This window comes from Astyanax mexicanus, chromosome 4, assembly GCF_023375975.1.
Source record: "Astyanax mexicanus isolate ESR-SI-001 chromosome 4, AstMex3_surface, whole genome shotgun sequence".
NCBI classification, from domain to species: Eukaryota; Metazoa; Chordata; class Actinopteri; order Characiformes; family Acestrorhamphidae; genus Astyanax; species Astyanax mexicanus.
In genome coordinates, this window is record NC_064411.1 from 16,183,159 (window position 1) to 16,199,757 (window position 16,599).

General features: G+C 40.1%; 3 protein-coding genes across 8 annotated transcripts in view; 1 reads left to right on the forward strand and 2 right to left on the reverse strand.

Annotated features, from left to right (window-relative positions):
* The window catches only part of LOC111188839 (NLR family CARD domain-containing protein 3-like), a 453,074-nt gene that overhangs the window by 333,017 nt on the left and 103,458 nt on the right, over window positions 1-16,599 (reverse strand). The gene's annotated exons all lie outside the window — the stretch shown is intronic.
* Window positions 1-16,599, forward strand: part of LOC125801516 (uncharacterized) — a 302,660-nt gene that overhangs the window by 197,378 nt on the left and 88,683 nt on the right. The gene's annotated exons all lie outside the window — the stretch shown is intronic.
* LOC111189331 (zinc finger protein 239-like) overlaps window positions 1-16,599 on the reverse strand; it is a 239,193-nt gene that overhangs the window by 64,888 nt on the left and 157,706 nt on the right. The gene's annotated exons all lie outside the window — the stretch shown is intronic.

Below are 16,599 nucleotides of genomic sequence, written 5' to 3' on the forward strand. Positions count from 1 at the left end.
ATGTGTTATGAAGGCAGTAATATTACGGCTGTCCTCATGTAACTTGACTTGGTGGTAAGCACTCTGAAGGTCCAAGGTAGAAAAAAGTGTTGCTCCACGTAACTCTGTGAACATTTCTTCCATGTGTGGCAGAGGATAACTGTCTACCACCACTGCCTTATTCGGTTCCCTTAAATCCACGCACAATCTGACTCCCCCGTCTTTTTTTTTTTGTCACAACTATGGGAGAGACCCATTCAGATGCTTCAATTGGCTCAATCACATCTTGTTCCACCAGTTTCTTTAGCTCGGTAGAAACCGCTTCCCTAACTGAAAATGGAAGGCGTCTTAGTTTCTGCTGTACCGGCTGAGCATCTGGCCGAATTTTCACTTGATGAGAGAAATCCTTTGCACAGCCCAGGGCAGTATCTTGTGCAGCTGCAACTGTGGAGACTGAGAGGTTGTGTGGGGCTGAAATGACACTACCATTCAGTACCTGCAACTGTAACGCTGAGAATAAGTCCCTGCCTAGGACTGCAGATCCTTGCTGCACAATGTATAGCTCAGCAGCAGTACTGTGGTCTCTGAACTGTACCTTGGCGTTCAGACAGCCAACAACATGTATCGCATTACCCCCAAAACTAACCAGGCTTCGTGTTGGTGCAGAAAGGGCAGTACTTGAAAAAAACTGCTTGTATACAGACACAGGTAAAATAGAAACTGCAGAGCCAGTGTCTAACATTAGTTCAAGTTCTTGTACCTGACCAGCGCCAATATGCACCTGGACTGTACACATAATTTTGCCTGGATCATTTGCTCTATGGTCAATGGTCAGAACAGTCACTTCTGGTACAGTTACCTCAGACACTTTCCTGGTTCCCCGACACACTTTGACGAAATGTCCCCTTTTATTACAGCCTCTGCACAGTGCATCTTTAGCTGGGCAGCCAGACGAGTTAGCAGTATGCTGTTTTGATCCACATCTGTAGCATGTAATTCCCTGTGCATTATGTGATGCATTATGTGACGCACCACGAGCCCTCTGCGCAGGCTTGCCTTTCAACTGGAATCGGTGCGGCCTGCTATTCTGCTGTACAGCTTGTACCGCTCCGTCGGCAGCTCCCATCATTATCTTAGCCTCAGCCATAGCACTTTCAATTTGGCGTGCTATTAACATGGCTTTCTTGAGGTCTAGTGGCACTTCTAAAAGCAAACGCTCTCTAATGCGGGTCGAGCTTGTCTTTTCAACGAGCTGATCTCGGATCATTTCTTCTTCCATAGTTCCGAATTCGCATGTTGCTGCAAGCTCTCTCAAAGCCGCAACATACTGATCAGCAGATTCACCAGCGTGCTGGTTGCGCTGGCGGAACCGGTACCGTTCAGCCACTACATTAACTTTTGGCACAAAAAAGTCCTGTATAGCTGAAAGAGCTGTGTCGTACTTCTCATCTGCAACAGTCAGTGTGTAGAAAATACGCTGACCTTCTGCTCCCAAGCAGTGAATGAGAAGTGCACGCTTCCGAACGTCTGAGAGCTCCTCTCCCATGGCCAGCACGTAGTTCTCAAACACACGTATCCACGACTTGAAAGGTACTGGTGGCCCACCGGGAGTTGGAAGAAATGGTGCAGGCTGGTTCAGATTCAAAGCCATCCTCGTCGCCATATGTTGTGTCCCCACTTGAATGATCAGACCGGACAGCAATGTGGAACAAACTTCTCTCTCTTTAATGTAACAGCAAACAAAAAACACAGTCCACTCCTGCGCACTCTACTTTGCTTCTCCCTCTGCCTCCGCTCCTCCTCTCTCTACACACACTTAGCTCCCCCTAGTGTTCTCTCTCTCAACCCCACAGTGTCTGAACACACACAGTCTACTTACAGGTGTTCAGGAACGCATATCAGCTGAGAAAGGTTTAAACTGCAGTCTCTCCTGGCAGCCTTGCTTTAGCTGCAATTCCCCAAACAGGCTGCTGGTGCACCCTTGAAATCAGTCCGGAGGGAAACAACACATCAGTTTCTGCAGCCTTCATAACATTCCTATTGTTTTTAAATACATTAAGGTTAAGACTTACTGTCTAACCAGCAGTGTTGGGAAGGTTACTTTTAAAATGTAATCCCTTACAGATTACTGATTACATCACTCAAAATGTAATTTGTAACGTAATCAGTTACATTACTTCAAGTGAGTAACGTAATCTGATTACTTTGGATTACTTACAATATTGTCATTTTTTTAAGCCTGAATGAATGTAGCAACCAAATATTGCATATTATCCTTTTATTTTTCTTTCCAGTTAACAAATAGATAAACAAATAAAACAGCCTTTTCAATCACTCTATAAAAATACTTATGAAAACATTTCATCAAACAATTTCATGAAACACTTCTATAAATTGATGATAAAACAATTTAAAACCAAACAATGTAACAACTGTAAGCTATCTACTTGCAGGTTTGCCACCAGTGTTAATTTTGACAACAAATTTTGATTTAGTCTTAGTCATAGTTTTGTGACGAAAATAGCATTTAGTTTTAGTCACAATTTAGTAATTTAGTCGACTTAGTTTTAGTCGACTTAATGTCATAAGAATATAGTCTACTAAAATTACAGTAAATTTAGTCGACTAAAATGTAAAGGGTGTAAATGTAAATGCTTTTTCATCAGTTCCCTTGAATTATTAACTATACACTTATACAAAATGAAACGTTTAATAACCACTTGAGTAATATTGTTAATGTTTGAATGTGAAATATATTTATATATGATGTAATGTATATTATTATTATTATAGGTGTGTTACTATATATATTTTACATTTAAAATTTTGCTCTAGAAATCAGGTCATAGAACAACTGAATAGTTAATTATAGTTTGAACAGAGCTGTAGATGCAAAAACAGCTTTTAAAGGATCTAGTTTTATCTCCAGCAGTAACCCAGCACACCTACTGGAGCTACAGTCTATAAATGAGATCAAAAACACACACACACTCACACACTGTCCTGTAGAGATGCTCTCAGGATGTACTGAGAGACTTCATGAGTTAAAGTGAGAAACTTATGAGAAAGTGCTGTAAGGAACTTTACAGACTTTTGGGTTCAGAAATTCACTTATTTTATTTTCGTTATATTATTGAGTTTCTTTCTGACCTGTTCCTGCTTTAACACTAGCTATATCTTTCCCAGTGTGAGACTAAACAGATGATCTGATCTTAATGAGTCTCTGGTCTGCAGAAGCTGAAAGATTAGTGGTGTTTTTACCGGAGATGGAGTCGCTCCACGCGGTTTACACGTTATATTGTTTTTCGCGACGTCAAAGGAGAAATATATCGCCTCTCCCCTCTCTCTCTCTCTCCCTGCTGAACACTGTCGAGTTAACTTCCAGTCGAGCTCCGTATCGACAGGTTAATTCCCGGGTTTGTAACTGAGCGCGCGGCGCTACTGCAGGAGAGGCGGGTACTGATTGGTTGAGTACCCCGCTTATCCCGCCTCCACCTTCGCTAAAGTAGCAGTGATTGGATCTCTTCCTAACTGGTCCCTACCTTTCACAGAACTAAATCAGTCTGATTGGATTTCGTCCCTGCCAAACATTTTCGTCTCGTTTTTATTCGTTGACCAAAATGTCAGTTAATTTCGTCTCGTTGTGTGTGCGGAGCCGCTGTCTGTCCCTCCTCCCTGTGTGTGTGTGTGTGTGTGTGTGCAGCGAGACGGGAGGAGGGGCAGACAGTTCCCTGTCATATCAGAGCGATTTCACCGCAAAATGTTATTTGCGCTTTGTCAGTGTTGGAAGAGCAAAAATAGGAAAGTACCGCAATGTAATCCTTTAATTTTAGCAGAGTAACTGTAATCTGATTACCATTTATTGAAGCAGTAACTGTAACGGACTACAGTTACTTATAATTTGTAATCTGATTACGTAACGCCATTACATGTAATCCGTTACTTCCCAACACTGCTAACCAGTGATTAAGGATATTAAACTACAACGTGTGTTATGTATATGTGCATATAAGTTTACCACAGGTTAATGTTTTAGCTAGTTCAGGTATGTTAGTGTATAAAGTTAGCCACGGCTAACATGTGTAGCTAGCTAACTTGCTCCACACAAAACACAAACACTGAAACATTTGAACTCACCTTTAAGCTAGTGGATTTAGATGTAACAAGTATACATTATTTATATAATTTAATTGACCTCAAAAAACACCAATGCTGCAATACTAAACACCATCGTACTTGGAGTTTGTTTATGGTTTCTATGACGATATAATATAGTTTTTACATGAATAAATGTTTGAACACATAAATGAGGAGATGCGTAAATTACGCTTTCATGCTTATGATGTGCATTTCAAATAGTGTGAAACGTTTGTATGAGTGTTTGATGTTTAGGAATTGTGTAGACAGACTGTTTCCGTGCCCGTGTTTGGAGACATATCGCCAAGTGACTTATGACTGCACGGGCGACACAGAGTGATTTTACCGAGTTCGGTGTAAAGGCATAGTAATACTGCAAGTGTTTGCCTCTGGAAATGCCCTCTGTTCCTCCCCCCCTAGGTACAGAAAATGCAGCTCTGGCTCCACTGGAAAGCCCAGTCTTGGAATTGTAGAGGCCCCAGATGCAAATATCGGTACATAACCGAGGGCCAATGGATGCAATCCTCCCTCTGAAGCATAAAACAAAAATATGAATATATTAATAAAATGCCATATCATTTACAATACGACCAGAACATAGTTGTGACCTCAACATTTCTGTTTCATACCTGCCACACCTCAAGAAGCCAGTCTCTGCAAAAACAAGTAACTCTGCTCTCGGTGGCTCATCTAATAATAATAATAATAATAATAATAATAATGCACTTTATTTCTTGGTGCCTTTCAAGCACCCAAGGACACCGTACAGTAATAAAACAATAAAAAGTACACAAGTGGTAAAAACTGAAAAAATATAAAATAAATGAAATATAGGAATATTATAGATTTATCAGTGAAAGTGGTTTTATTTAAAAAAAGTGATTCTGAACAGATGGGTTTTGACTTCGGTAGATGTTAACTCTCTATACACTGAGGTACAGACAATCATTATAATATACAAAATCACATGCCAAAGCTCACCTGGAGTAAGAAAACTGCAACACTAATAGTGCAAATGAAAATAGCCAAAGTGGGGATAACCCACAGGACTACTACAATAGAAAAGAATGTTATTCCATCATATTACAGGCTGTTGTTGATGGAAAGGGTCTGTTCTCTGTCAGTATCTGTGGTCGTGATGTAGGACACTACTTACTTGGAGACCCTGCAAACCCACTGCAAACATGGCTGATGAAGCCCTTTTCAGATACTGGGCAGCTTAGTCCACAGCAACAATGCTACAATGCCAGATTAAGCAGGGCGAGGGCAATAGTGGAGACGACTTTTGGAAGATTAAAGAGTAGATGGAGGTGTCTTCTGAAGAGAAATGACCTAACCAAGAAGATAGTTCTGGCCTTTTGTGTTTTACACAATATTTGTGAAGAGTGTGGAGATCAGTACACCAATGATATTCCAGTGGTGCACGTGAACATGGAGCCTCCTATTCACATGTTACAAGAACAAGTAAATCCAGAAGGAATTGAAGTGTGTGCTGTGTGGTGGAGTATTTCAACTCTGTTTGATGTGGTTTTGAGTGAATAACCTGTTTTGGATGTCACATTATTTGCAGTGCCTTTGTTTAAACCAGAGACTGTAAAAAAGATGGTGACTATATGCTGGAGGAAGTAAAGCTGTTGATTTCCGAAGTCACTAGAGGCAACATGAAGTCACATGAATGTGTGAGTGTGTGTATACACACAATATACACACAGTTGTAATTAAGGTACCACAAAAAGTTGTGTTTTGAGGCCCTCATGTTGCCGCTCTTCAGCAATTGGCTCCATAATCTCTTCTCATAATTGAATTCACCTGTGTGAATGTAGGTCACGGATCAATGAGCTTACCAAACTAATTGTGTTCCAATAATTAGTGCTAAAGAAATTCAAATCAATAAAATGAAAAGGGTGTCCAAATGTATGTACCCGTTTAATTTAGTTTAAAGAATTACTGCACACTTTCTGTAAATCCTATAAATTTCATTTCACGTCTCAAATATCACTGTTCTTCTGCTATATGATATATTTAACTGAAATTGCTGATCTGAACAAATATTGGTTTATAAAGGAAAATCCTGAAAATTATCAGGGGTGCCCAAACTTTTTCATCATTGTTCACCGTGTTAAAATGTAAATTTTGATTGATATGAAATGAATTCTTATTTTAAGGGGAAACAGACGTGTGTTTAGGCTTTTTAAGTAAAAGACAATGGTTCTGTTCCAACGGAACGTGAAACTGGCTGGAGCTATCCAGTTACAGTGTTGCCAACTAAGCAACTTTGTCGCTATATTTAGCAACTTTTCAGACCCTTTAGCGACTTTTTTTGTAAAAAAAAAAAAAAGCGACTAGCGACAAATCTAGCAAATTTTTTGTGATGTTATTGGAGACTTTTGGCGACTCTGACATGAACACGCGCTCTTCAGTCACTGTCCACTGCGAGCAGCGGGTGATTTGTAAATCCAGTCTCTTGAATGTGTGAATCAGTACTGCTCAAATGGCTTAAGGTTGTAAATGTGACAGTGGGCGTTTTTCACTGTGGAGCTAAAAATTCTCTCATTAATTTTCTCTGCTGCGTGTGTGAAGCTCTAGCTGCAGTTGCGATTTATGACCCTGTTTTAACGCCTGATTAATGGACCAATAGAAAAGCTTTATCCGGACCAATCAGATTACGGGGTTTGTTTAACCAATCAGAACACTGGGTGGGTCTCTGCAGCTCGGAGTACTGGGCGTGTCGAAAGGTGTGGGCGTGTCGAAAGTGTGGCCGCCATTTTGGAGTCGGCCACCATGCGCCACCCAGTGGATTTATTTACACTGAGGAGGAGTTTAATAAATCAATAATATTCACAACTCTACCAATTTTTACCTGATTTACACTCGGTTTGGTTTGTTACAAACAGCTGAGATGTAGTAATGATTCAGGACACTGTCACACATTACAAATACCTGCTTTCATGCTTAAATACTTTATATTATGTTCTAATAATATGAATTCATTTTATATTTATGTACATAGATGCATGCACATGCACACACACACACACACACATATATATAATAATATATATTAATAAATTAATTAATTTATGTACTTATTAATATGCTAAAGAGCATAATATAAAGTATTTCAGCATGAAATGCAGTTTTAGAACATTTGGGACTTCTGTTTTACAAACTCAAAATCTTTATAACCCTTTTCTGACTCCATATGTTAAAGGCTAAACTTAAAGGGTTCCGAACAGAGAAGCTGAAAAGGAAACTTCCAGCAGAAACACAGTTCCTGAATGCTGTTCAGAAAGAACTACCGTATTTTTCGGACTATAAGGCGCACTTAACAACTTTTAATTTTCACAAAAATTGACAGTGCGTCTTATAATACGGTGCGCCTTTTGTATGGATTTTACCCGTCAGGTTGTAAGGAGCAGTAAACACACACTCGGTGCAGCGTTATAGAGAGTTTCAGTGCTATACAGAGTCCAGAGCCGTGCAGCTCCGAGGCTGGAGCAGCAATAGCATTAGCTAGCTTATTCACTGTTCAGAGATCAGTATTATCTAAATTTTACCCGTCGGGTGTAAGGAGCAGTAAACACACACTCCGTGCAGAGCCGTGCAGCTCCGAGGCTGGAGCAGCAATAGCATTAGCTAGCTTATTCACTGTTCAGAGATCAGTATTATCTAAATTATCTAAAGTAAACACACACTCCGTGCAGAGCCGTGCAGCTCCGTGGCTGGAGCAGCAATAGCATTAGCTAGATGCTAACCGCTAAGCTAGCTAGCTTTTTCACTGTTCAGAGATCAGTATTATCTAAATTTAGTACTTTTAATACTGCTGGAGCAGTATTATTAGAGTAAGATGCTAATCGCTAAGCGTTCACCGTTCAGAGGTGAGTTATCAGCCTGTAAATCTGTGCTGCTTTGCCTGGCTAGCATTAGCTAGATGCTAAGCGCTAACTCTCTCAGAAGTGAGTTTTATCAGCCTGTAATCTGCTTGTTTACCGTGTTAAAACAAGCTACGGGGGACGAATCGCTAGCTAATATCTCACTGTCTTACCAGAACACGCAGGATTACTCAGTGTAACGCTGTCGTTTAAGTTTGGGTTAACTTTACTAGTTTAGGGGACTAGCTAGCGTGCTAGCGGATAGCTATGCTAACGCTGGTGCAGCAAGCCTTAGTGGACATCTGGAAATCTAAGCTTAATGTAAATAAACTGAAGCACGTTACTCACCCAAATAAACAGTTTTCAGGAGAGGAATCTGTGTAGATTAATATCCAGCACTCGTTTGACTTTGAAAGAGCTAGATTTGTATACTGAGACGCTCCACCGGCAAGACACCCCCCCGTGGGCGAAGGGAAACATGGCGCCACCCCTGTTCACTTTGATATAGGCACCCTTTCTAGTGTCACTTAACGCGCCTTATAATGCGATGCGCCCTATGTATGGAAAAATACCAGAAAATAGGCGTTCTTTGATAGTGCGTCTTATAATACGGTGCGCCTTATAGTCCGTAAAATACGGTACATGTAAAGAAGAGGATGTTGGAGATGATGGAAAATTCAGAGAAGCAAACAACAGAACATCTAAACAAAATAACATCTAACATTGAGAAACTTACAAGTTCAGTTGCAGACGGACTTTCTTTTCTGAGACAAATCATTATTCCACAGCCTTCCTACAACATTCCACCATATTACTCACAACCCCAAAGCAGTCCATATGGACAAATGCACTCACATCCTCCACAGTTCATATGTTTTAAGTTAAAACTAACTGAGAGCTGAAAGTGAAGGAACATTCTTTCAAACACATGCATTGATAAATTAAGCATTATTCACAACTGCTTGAATGTTATGCGCTGTTCATTTAATAAACCCAATGTTTTGTTTATTTCTACAACATTGTTACACAATTATTTATTTAATGTTTACAACATTTTGCTCTTTGGAAGTAAAACGCTTTTATAACCAGTATTTAAGTTACACATTTTGTTCTTTACAATTGGTGGGCTTGTGTTGGTGATAGAATTACATTCAACTTTATGTACATATATTTTTTTCCTCTTACATTTTTAGAAAATAACCAGTAATTCAAGCATTTATATACATATTTTAGTTAAACACTGTTTTTGTTTAGCACATCACAGCTGTCGGATTCTGGTTTTGTCAACAACAAAAAAATTATTTGTTTAGTCGCTCTCTTCTGCTAAACAGAGAAGCTAAAGGTTCCAAACAGAGAAGCTGAAAAGAGAACTTCCAGCAGAAACACAGTTACTGAATGCTGTTCAGAAAGAACTACATGTAAAGAAGAGGATGTTGGAGATGATGGAAAATTCTGAGAAGCAAATTGGTCCTTGTCCAATTGAATGGTTGCAAACACTGTTCTAATCAACCATTTCCTTTCTGGACTCACAATAGTTGTGAAGAACAAAGCATGCATAGATCACAAAAGGGAGGTCATCAAGATTTATGTCCATTGCCCTTCTCAGTGCTCCAAACCTTGCCTTGAACCGACCAAAAGCACACTCAATGCTCATTCTTGCTTTACACAAGGCTAAGCCGAAGTACTGTTCCTGAACGGGTAGATCCACCATTGGCACACTCCTTCATGAGGTAAGGCAGTAAGGGGTACGCTGGGTCGCCGAGTAGTAAAACAGGAATTGCCCCCTCATCTTCCATGATTTGCTATCTAAGGGCAGGGATCTTGCCACTCTTTAGGTGTGTATTCAGCTTTGAATTGGAAAAGTTGAAAAAACTTGAGCGTCATGGACACTTCCAGGCCATTTAACTACCACATCAATGAATGTGTACTTATAGTCACATGCAGATTGTACATTAAGCGTGTATTTTCCTTTTCTGTTTAGATTGTCCATTGACTTTTTGGATGACTGCTTCATTTCAATGTGAGTCCCATCTATGGCCCCGAGACACTGCAGTAAGCCATTGTGCAGGGTTGTCCAAACTTTTTTTGTTGGGGACCAGAAGGAGAAATATATTTGAAGTCACAGGCCACAGACTCTGTAATAAAACAAATAATGAAATATACCACTTTAAATAATACATTTTCCTGATTATTTCATTTACACACCATTTTACTTGACTTACTATCTTTATCTTTGACAGTGTTGTGTACACTATGATTTTTCAAATTGATGTTTCATTTCATGATGTCTCTTAATATTAAACTCCTTAATTACGGCAACTTTTAGACTCTTTGCCCCGTTTTTCTGTGCTAGAAATGCGCACCCTCTCCGCTTTTAGACTCTTTGCCCCGTTTTTGTGCGCTAGAAATGCGCACCCTCTCCGCTTTTAGACTCTTTGGCCCGTTTTTCTGTGCTAGAAATGCGCACCCTCTCCGCTTTTAGACTCTTTGCCCTGTTTTTCTGCGCTAGAAATGCGCACCCTCTCCGCTTTTAGACTCTTTGGCCCGTTTTTCTGTGCTAGAAATGCGCACCCTCTCCGCTTTTAGACTCTTTGCCCCGTTTTTCTGCGCTAGAAATGCGCACCCTCTCCGCTTTTAGACTCTTTGGCCTGTTTTTCTGCGCTAGAAATGCCCACCCTCTCCTCTGTAAGACTCTTTGGCATGTTTTTCTGTGCTAGAAATGCGCATCCTCTCCGCTTTTAGACTCTTTGACCCGTTTTTCTGCGCTAGAAATGCGCACTCTCTCTGACTCTTTGGCCCGTTTCTGACACCTAGCGGTCAAACTTTGAATCGCACATTATAAAAACCTGCTTAACAGCGGGCCAACTTTCATTCTATTTCTAAAATACCACGCGGGCCGCTCCAAAAAAGGAAACGGGCCGCAAATGGCCCACGGGCCGTAGTTTGGACACCCCTGCCATGGTGGGAAGAAAACTCTGTAACAAGTTTCTCTGCTTCGGGTTCTGTAAAAGGCAGCTTGATGTATGTTGGACCCAGATGGGTTGTAACTGCTTTACATCATCATAAAGTGGATTTCAAACGTGATTTTGAGGGCACTATAAACACCCACAATGCATCATGATTTACAGTTAACAGCACAGCTTACTACGCAAGCTTTATCAGCATTTCTTTAGAATATAAGGAAGGTGTGTGTGTGTGTGTTGAAACATGGATCCATACAATGGCTTAAAGCACGGCTCAGCCACTCTGTAAATTGTGTTAATGCAACCGGTGCTAGCACATGATAACGATGAAGCGTCCAACTACTTAGTGGACTAAATAGTCTCTCCCTATATAGCGCTATACTAATGAGGGGTTAGGGAGCCATTTTTTGTATTTAAACAAACTCTGCAAACCACTCACTTTAATGACTTCCCCCTGGAGTGTATAATATCCTCTCCGTTCAATGGCTCTTCAGGGTCTTTAGAATTGGGGTAGACGGCTTGGTAGCAGCGAGCCTCTAATTTGGGTGAGACGGATACATTGGCTGCTTTGTATACTACCGTGGATGGTGTGAAGAATAACTTGTCCTCTCTCTAACGAGAAGTCAAGTTAGAATTTTTTATGATGTACAACATTCCTTCATCTATGCCGTCACAATCTGCATCTTTCAGATGAGCAAGTACAAAGTGCTCGCCATCTGAAAACGCACAAGTAGTTACAACTTTACTCGCCTTTGCTACTACCATGCCTTCCACCGTCTCCCAGCTCTCTGCCCTTCTCACCACTTGTTTTGCAATGCATTTCACTTTCATGGGAGCCTCCCTGTTGTAGGGTGCTGGCCGTGAAAACATTCTGTGGAAACAAAAGAGCAGAAACAGATAATTATGATTTTGTTTTTGCAGTTTTATTAATAACGTTTCAGCTTCACTCACTACATTGTATTACCCACGATTCAACTATGAAATATGCAAAGAGAGAACAAACCATAATGGTAAATTGTTTTGGGACAACGTGATGCCATTACGCTGTCATAATTGATTAAAAAAATATATAACAATATGAAAATAAACTGAAAAAATATATATTTTCATCGTTTGGTAGAGATGAATGGCGTTGTTTCTACCCGGACACTTTAAAAAGCGTTTTTGAGGAGGAAATAAGGGCCTTATGGAGAGCCTACCCTCTTCCAATCTCCGCTGTTACATCAGCAAACCTCTAGAGGGAGTCCAAAATGAATGGGGCTGAATGGAGTTAATTATTATAAATATTATAACAGAATATTTATAATATGTTTAAGAGGTGGAATATAGTAATTGCGCACAGTAAACTATAAGAAGTACTAAAACTGCTTTCTCTCTTCTATATTGTCTCTCAGCTCTTATCACTTTCGCCTCTTTTCAGCAGCTTACAGTCAGTCAATAATGGCTACAGTGTAATATGGCTACAGTGTAATATGGCTACAGTGTAATATGGCTACAGACAGGGGCAATGGTAGTCTAATGGCTAAACTAGATAAATTAAAGGAGGATAATATTATTTCTAGGATTTTAGTGTTGACTTCATAAGAACATCTGAATGAAGGGGAAAAAGCTGAACTGAAAACTCTGAAAACATGAGATGGATGAACTCTATAAAAAGAAAGCTGAAGGGGCTTTTGTTAGGTCCAGACAAAGGTGGATTGAAAAGGGGGAGGGGGGCATTTCTGTGTATGTATTCGTAAATTCTCTGCCTAGTGGTAAATCTATTAATCTATATCAAAAGGAATATTGTGAAGATACTATTATTTTAGAAGAAGTCATCTAAAAGAAGATTCACTCCTGCTTGAAAATTGGAGACCAATATGTCTGTTAAATAATGACTATAAAATATTAGCTCTAATATTTGCCAAAAGAATTAAAGATGTGTCGGATGTGATTATTGATGAAGCACCTGGAAAACGTTAGCAACTGCCTAGCAACCACTTATCAACACATTCCTATATCAGACAATAATTAGCATTCCACCATGTTTTTGAAACATGTTTTTTGGAACTTTTTGGAATTTAACATTTAAATTTATCATAACAGCATAGCAACCACTCTTCACACTCTTCAGACAGAAACAGCTTACCAACCATTTTAACTTTTCAACATTATCAGCGTACTTTTCCAAGCCTTTTGTAGTTCGAATTACAGTTTTAATGTGATTTTCAAAATGGTAATTGCGATTTTTCATATCTTACATAGACATTTTTTAATCTAAAATATGCGAAAACGCTGCTCAATTCTTAAGCGTTTATTAGTCTTATACTGGTTACTGGCGCCTCCCACAGTCAGAAACTCGCGTTCTGGATTATAATCCACTGTCCAAGTTTCTCCGTGTCTATGTTTACACATGGTCAGAGCGTGATATGAACGTACAAGCTATGAACGTACAAGCTTGTAAACAATGTTTTGAATCACTGATCACTGACTTCTGAATAGATTAAGTCGATTCTACACTCAACCCAAAGCAGCTGAACACCACACAGATCACATGATGATTCACTATATCAGCGGAGTTTAAATGTTCTAAATTACTGGCTTACACACACACACACTTTTTTTATAAAGTAAATTTACTTTACTAAAAAGCAAAGAAAGCATGCCTGTATTTTTCTTTTTTTTTCTACAGTAAACAGGTGTTATACGGTAAAGACACTAGCATGTCTGCTACTGTAAGCTGATTGGTTAGTGAGCTAATGCTGGAATTGCATCTAGCTTCAAAATGCTTGTAACTGGAGTTTAAAAACGTGACTATATTTATAAAACGACTCGCGGGAAGAAAAATCAGTTTAGTGTGGACTTTTTAAGAGGGATCTGGCAACCCAGTAGTGATACAGCGAGTGTGGTCGCTGAGCAGTGAGAGCAGCTCTCAGCAGAAGATGAAAATTCGGACATTTGTATACAACAGAGGTCACTAATGGGCGGACCCAAATGCCCCCGAACCTACTGAGAAGGATTTAAAGGGGACATGAAACATTTCAAGTATTTAGTTTAATTCACAAGATGTATTTTCACTCTAACAAATCTGATAAGTTTAAAAGTTGTCAGTGAAGCGGAATTAAAATAATAAGCTAATCTAAATGTCATTTTTTTTAAGTAAGGGCAGCGCCATCTTGTCCCAGCGCTGAAAGTGACCTCACGAGGTTGGTTCTCGAACGCCTCACTACTATAATCTATGAGTCTACTGTAACTTAGCTCCTCAATAGATAATAAAATCCAAACCAAAACTCAATGCAGAGCGGAGGGGGACTTTTGTATTGCCCCTGGGTGTAGTAATACTGGGAGTAGTGAATTTTAATAGGATGAGGAATGAGAAATATTTACTTTCACTTTCATACCTCGCCTCGGACAGCTGTTCTTCAGCGGTGCTGATGCGCGAGAATCCTCCAGTTAGCTGCAATGCTAGGGGTTAGGAGCGAGCACTTTCTAGACCAGGACTATGTGAAGGAGAGGGGTTTAAGTCAGGGGCATTAGCGCCGGATAAATAAGCTGCAGTCCGAGGCTTTTTTCCTCCGTTTTTTATTTTTCCTCTGATCAGCTGAGATGTACAGACCGTCCGACTGAGGGTAACGTTACTATGAGAGCAGCAGCTGTGAGCCGCACGGAACGAGAACACCGCGCTCACCCAGCAGAGCAGCGAGAGGTACCGTTACCGAAAGTCTAGATAAACTGACAATTAAAAGATAACATAGCTAGCGTTAGCTACTTATCTATCTACCTTACCATAGCTAGCCAACGCTAGTTAACTAGCTAACGCTAACTAGATGAAGCTAAGTACCCAGTAAGCTTTCTAACTTCTAAACTGAACGGTTTATCAACCAAACAGCGCCTGTGTGTTTCAATATCCACTTAAATCATGTACGTTTTATTCAGTCTTGATGAACTCTGGACTTTACATGTTAAATAGCTAAATGTATATAAACTAGCTGGTTAACTGGATGGCAGTACCTGCTGTGGACGCGCTGCAGGGTTTCAGCACGGCTCCACGTAGAGAGAGAATAGACACTCCTAAAACGTCTCTCTCTCAGAAAAGCATCTGAAAAGTTCTGCTCAGGTTTATACAGGAAAGATCTCTGAGTAAATGCTCAAATGTTAGCCTAGTTCAGCTTCGTCTTCATCCATAATCTCCACAAACAAAAAGCTCTTTTACGCTAGCTCTGTACCTGGGCTCCAACCAACCAACCAACCTCGTGACGTCACCAGCGCTGCACGGGCAACATGGCGGCGCCCTAGCTCAAACGTACCAAACATAAATATATTATAATTTAGTGTGTAAACATTTTATATAAAAAATCCCCCCCCCCAAATAAATTCCATTATATTTAATGCCTTAGAAAACTTGTACAAACTGAAATGTTTCATGTCCCCTTTAAATATGTGGGCCCACTCTAAAGAATACACTCATAAAGAACAGAATTATAGATGAAATGAACAGAACTAAACGGTGCAGGTCTGGTTCGGAGCTTAATGTCCGCTTTACTCTAACGAGCAGAAATAAGAGTTTCAGATTTACCTCAGATTCAGTGAATATGAGCGGGAGCAGAGCGCGGGGTCCTGCAGCACGGAGCGTTTTCCCTCAGAGGAACTCTGATCCACGCGGGGACTCAGAGCGCTCTCTGGTTAGCAGTGTTAGCGGTCCTGGTGTTCAGTGGAGGCGGAGAGAGCGCGAGTCAGTCCGGGGAACAGTCTGTCGGAGCGGCGCTGCAGCGGAGAGTTCACGGCTAGCGCAGAGCAGCTAATACACGAGGCTAAACACAGCTAGCCGAGCTGGCTAAGCTAACAGTGCTAACAGAACTTTACTTATAGAGAGATTATCCCAGCTTTATCCACCAGCACACTCTCAGTATGGACTTCAGTGTCCTTAAAATTACCGGTTAGTTTAATTAATACTGATTATTAGTGAATTTAGTTCAGCCTGTGAGGAACTTTTTCCTCCTCGCCTCTCCCGCGCTGCTACTCCCGCATCTCCGCTGTTCTCTCTCGTCCCGTGGGCGGGCCTGTTCCAATCCTCTACTCCACCCTCACCTGTACACTTCTCCCCTCAGTAGATCCCTTAATCACTTTTAGCTAACCTTCTGGCATTAACACAGAAAATACATGAAATATGTAATCTGTGCGGCTTTTGTTTTCTTTTTAAACTATTTACACAAACACAATGACTATTTTGAGCCTGTTAGTACGTTTTTAAACCATTACTATGAATTTATATGATTTTATTTATTATTGTATTTATAAGTGTAGCTATTTTAGAACTAGGGAGTTTTACATATTTTAGCCGGGCTACATGAGAATATGCGAGAGGGGCGTATCCCATAGTGAGATACCGAATGAAAGCTTGAAAGAGAACATAAATTACATTTAGAAAAAAAAAATTGCAAGAAATAAAACAAATTTACCAGACGTGAAACATTGTTACTAGTACTGAAACATTTACATTGGTCTGTAAAAAAAGCAACTGCGTTGTTTGTAAATTTAGCTAGGCTAGCTACCAATAATAATGGTCAGTTAAACAACAAATGTTTTATTTGGATATTTAGCTAAGCTAGCTATCAATAATAATGGTCAGTAAAACAGGAAATACTTTGTTTGGACATTTATCTAGACTA